Source organism: Orycteropus afer, unplaced genomic scaffold, assembly GCF_000298275.1.
Source record: "Orycteropus afer afer isolate SDZICR_OR568_19922 unplaced genomic scaffold, OryAfe1.0 scaffold00090, whole genome shotgun sequence".
Classification (NCBI taxonomy): domain Eukaryota; kingdom Metazoa; phylum Chordata; class Mammalia; order Tubulidentata; family Orycteropodidae; genus Orycteropus; species Orycteropus afer.
The window spans coordinates 545345-550045 of NW_006921677.1; the positions used below are offsets into that span (position 1 = coordinate 545345).

At 37.5% G+C, this 4701-nt stretch overlaps 1 pseudogene; it reads left to right on the top strand.

Moving 5' to 3' along the window:
* Positions 1-3072: 3072 nt before the first annotated feature.
* LOC103198307 overlaps positions 3073-4701 on the top strand; it is a 44486-nt pseudogene continuing 42857 nt past the window's right edge.

Sequence of the window (4701 nt, forward strand, 5' to 3'; positions counted from 1 at the left end):
CAAAATTGTTTCTTATATACTGGAAGCAGACCACATTCCTCAAGTAATACTCAGCTGCTCCAATAGATTCCACCAGGGAGTTAATTACCAATCTCACCATGGGAAATAACAACATCCAGCTGCCTAGCCACTCAACAAGGCCCAGCGAAGTTGACACACAAACAACTACCACAATAGTCCTGTGAAGTACATACCATTATCTTTACCTTGTAAGAGGTAAATGAGAGATACTGTTTGTTGTTAGGTGCCATCGAGTTGGCTCCAACTCATAGTGACCCTATGTATAACAGAACAAAACACTGTCCAGTCCTGTGCCAGCCTCACAATCCTTTCTATACTCAAGACCATCATTTCAGCCACTTTGTCAATCCATCTCATTGAGGGCCATCCCCTCCTTCATTGAGCCTCCCACTTTATCAAGCATGATGTTTTTCTCCAGGGAATGATCCCTTCTGACAACATGACCAAAGTAGGTTAGACAAAATCTGGTCATTCTTGTTTCCATGGAGCATTCTGGCTACACTTCTTCCAGGAGAGATTTGTTCTTTCTTTTGGCAATCCATGGTACCTTCAATATTCTTTGCCAGCACCACAACTCAAAAGCATCAACTCTTCTTTGATCTTCCTTGTTCATTGTCTAGCTCTCACATGCATATGAGGTGACTGAAAATACCATGGCTTGGGTTAGGTCCACCTTAGTCTTCAAAGAGACAACTTTGCTCTTCAGCACCTTAAAGAGGTCTTTTGCAGATTTGCTAAGTTCAATACGTTGTCTCATGTCTTGACTGCTATTTTCATCAGTGCTGATTATGGAACCAAATAATATGATATCTTTAACAACTTCAATCTTTTCTCCATTTATTGTGATGCTGCGTATTGGTCCAGTTGTGAGGATTTTCAATTTCTTTATGTTGAGATGTAATCCATACTGCAGACTGAAGTATTTAATATTCATCAGTAAGTGCTTCAACTCATCTTCACTTTCAGCAAAGTTGTGTCATCTGCATATCGCAGGTTGTTAATATTCATCAGTAAGTGCTTCAACTCATCTTCACTTTCAGCAAGCAAAGTTGTGTCATCTGCATATTGCAGGTTGTTAAGGAGTCTTTCTCCAATCCTGATGCCACATTCTTTCTCATATAATCCAGTTTCTCAGGTTATTTATTCAGCATACATACTGACTATGTATGGTGAAAGGATATAACCCTGACACACTCCCATCCTGATTTTAAAGCAAGCAGTATCCCCTTGTTGTATTCAAATGACAACCTCCTGGTCTATGTACAGTTTCCTAATGAGCACAGTCAAGTGTTCTGGAATTCCCATTCCCTCAATGTTATCCATAATTTGTTATGATCCACACAATAAAATGCTTTTGTATAGTCAATAAAACACAAGTTTTAGTTTACATCTTTCTGGTATTCTTTGCTTTCAGCCAAGATCCATCTAATATCAGCAATGATATCCCTTATGGCAGGTCCTCTTCTGAATCCAGCTTGCATTTCTGGTAGTACTTTGTCAATATACTCCTGTAATCATTTTTGAGTTATCTTCGGCAAGGTTTTACTTTACTAGATGAGGGATAGAGAAGTTAAATACCTCACCAACATCACACAAGTTTAATCAGAGGAGATATAATTTTTGTCCATGTCTCATAACCCTTTGTTCAATGCTAATTAAAGGTTATGTCTAGGTCATATATTTTGAAAGTCTATGCTTTTACTTTACTGTTTTTGTGATAATCTACTAAATATGTCCAAAAAGTTCATGCTTTTTCTCTTTATTAATTTAAAGTTAAATTTATCTTATTTACCTCCAATTATAACATTTTATATTGAAACTCCTTTTGAATATCATTAATCCTATGCTCTACAAATAAAGGAATACATTTGTTTCATTTGAAACTTGTACAGTTTACAAAAATACAAGATGTTAATTACTGCTACTACTATTTTGGGACCAAAAAGTGATTTTTTAGAAAAAAGCTAGTATGAAAGATAATAAAATTCTTATATTCCTCAATAGGAGAAAGAAGTGAACAACACAAACATAAAAGCTTTGACAAGGCAAAGCAGAATGGGAGACAAATTCTAAACAAGATTAAAGCAGCAATCATATTTTCTAAATAGGTCTGAATCATGTTGCTTTCCTAAACTTTCAGGATTTCCCATGGCAAAAACTGTAAAGTGACCATGTTTCCTTTTCCCAGCCAGGCTTCATGCTATGTCCATGCTTACAAACGCAAGATTCTACTTTCTGGCTCAGCAAAATCTAAGTTGTTATCCTTTTTTGCTCCCAAAGTAAAACCTATGCACTACAGAATTTAGAAAAATGTCAAAAAGTGTGAAGATGATTTACAAAGGTTTCCTTCAGTTATTGTTCAAGCCTGAGCCCCACCTGTTGTATGTGCACCAAGAAATGAACATGGGCCAAAGCCTAGGAACCAGACAACTTTTGAGCTGATAAACATTTCACTCCTGCAGCTCTGGGAGCCTTCTATTGCTCTTTATCTTCTCTTATCACTGGTAAAAATATTTGTGAACACTCTCTTTAGTCCTTTTAATACCAATACAAAGCAAACTTTTCAAGGAAAGGGCTGTACCTTCTTTTCAGAACTATAATCTAATATGAGCTTTTGGAAAACACATAATTTATAAAGTAGCTAATGTCTTAGACAGATGTTAGGTCAAGGCTGACTTGTTTCCCTTCAAAAAGTTACAGATATGGACATATTAAACAGACATGGAAGTTTTCAGAGGCTAATGAAACACAGATGCTTTTTTAGCTTTCTAGGCACATGCTATAGGAAATGTCTGTATAGTGTCAAATCAATTTGTTTCTTAAGACCAAAAGGGAAAATAAGAAAGTGCTGATACAATTAGCTACTAGAACATGTTGTTTTATTTTTATATTAAAAATTTCATTCACAAAATGGATCTTGGAGGAAGTAAGAGGTAAGTGTGCTGCAACATTTGAGCATCTGGTTTCTGTTTCTATCATTCTTATTTGCTCTGAATTAGTTTTCTTTGGATTATTGGGCCTGAGAAGAAATTATCTCACTGTGTAACCAAAATGAAGCACTGTGTGAAAATAGTTACCTTAAAATCTCCAGTTTCACCATTTCTACCTGGCTCCACTTATACCTGTCCAGCTGTTTGGACTCTCAGGCCAGGAAAGGTATGGACAGAAGCAAAACTTTGACTGGAGCTGGAGTGATTCATCTCATGAAGGGATATGAACAATAAATGACATGCAATCATCTTTAATTAATAAGCACTCTCACACTTCCATTGGAGGCTGGATTATAATTTGGGGCAGAAAGAGAGAAAACAGGTGATGGATTATGGTCAAAGTATATCATTTTGCCGAAAATGTGAAAGTCTGAAGTGGGGAAAGCTTAGGAGAAACATGAAGCATGTCTGGGAATGTCAAGTTTGAATTTTCTTTTAGATATTTTCTACACTTGGATGGGAATCACTCAGTGGTGCATAAACTTCTTTGGCTATTAATCAAAACTTGGCAGTTTGAATCCATCAAGAGGCACTCAGAAAAAAGGGCTGGCAAGCTACATCTGAAAAATCAGCCATTGAAAACTCTATGGATTGAATTTTCCATGTCCTTAAAAGATATTGATGGAATCTGGATCAGTATTGCATTGAATATGCACGTTTTGAGTACTACTGACATTTCACAATGTTCAGTCTTCCTATCCATGAGCATGGTGTGTCCTTCCATTTACATAGGTCTCTTGTTTCTTGTAGTAGTGTTTTGTACTTTCCTTAGTATAGGTATTTTGTGGTCCTGGTATGATTTATTCATAATTATTTTATCTTTTGGGTGGGTATTTAAATGTTACTGTTTTCCTTATTTCTTTTCCTAAGATCTCTTAATTGATGTTGAGGAATCCAACTGATTTTTGCATGTTTATCATGTATCCTGCTACTTTGCTGAATCTTTCAATTAGTTCCAGGAGTTCTCTCCTTTTTTTTAAATTGTGATTTGGGTGAAAATCCACAGAGCAAATACACTTTCCATACAGCAGTTCACATACACTTTGTCTCATGACATTGACCACAATCCACCACAATGCAACATCTCCCCTCCCACTTCCTCTCCATAGCCACCTCATTCCTGTGTCCATCCCTCCATATACTCCTGCCCCCTGAGCTGTCTCCCTGTACCTAAGCAGTCCTTCCTATGCCCATGCTTGTTCTCTCCAAGGAGTGTATCTACCACAGGTAAATGTTCAACTCATATGCATGTCTATTGTTTGGTTGGAAGCCACAGACATGTGTTCAATTCCAGACCTGAAGGGCAGTCAGGGGTCATAGTCTGCATAGTTCCACCATGCTCTATTGGACCAGCAAACCTGGTCTACCACCAACCCTAATTTTTTTTTCCCAAATGATTTTGAGTTTTGTTCCACATTGTTCTCCCACTTTATCCAGGATCTCCTACATAGATCCCCTTCCAAGTGGTTGACAGTAGTAGCCAGGCACCATCTAGTTCTTCTGGTCTTATAGTCATATAGGCTGAAGATTGGATGGTGTACCAGTCGCTAGGACTAATTGTTTCCATGAATTTTTGGTTTTCTTCATTCTCCTTTGCTCTGGATGAGGAGAGACCCATCATTGCATCTAGATGGCAGCTTGCTAGCTTTTAAGATCCCAGTCGCTACTCACCAAAGTAAGAGGTGGAACA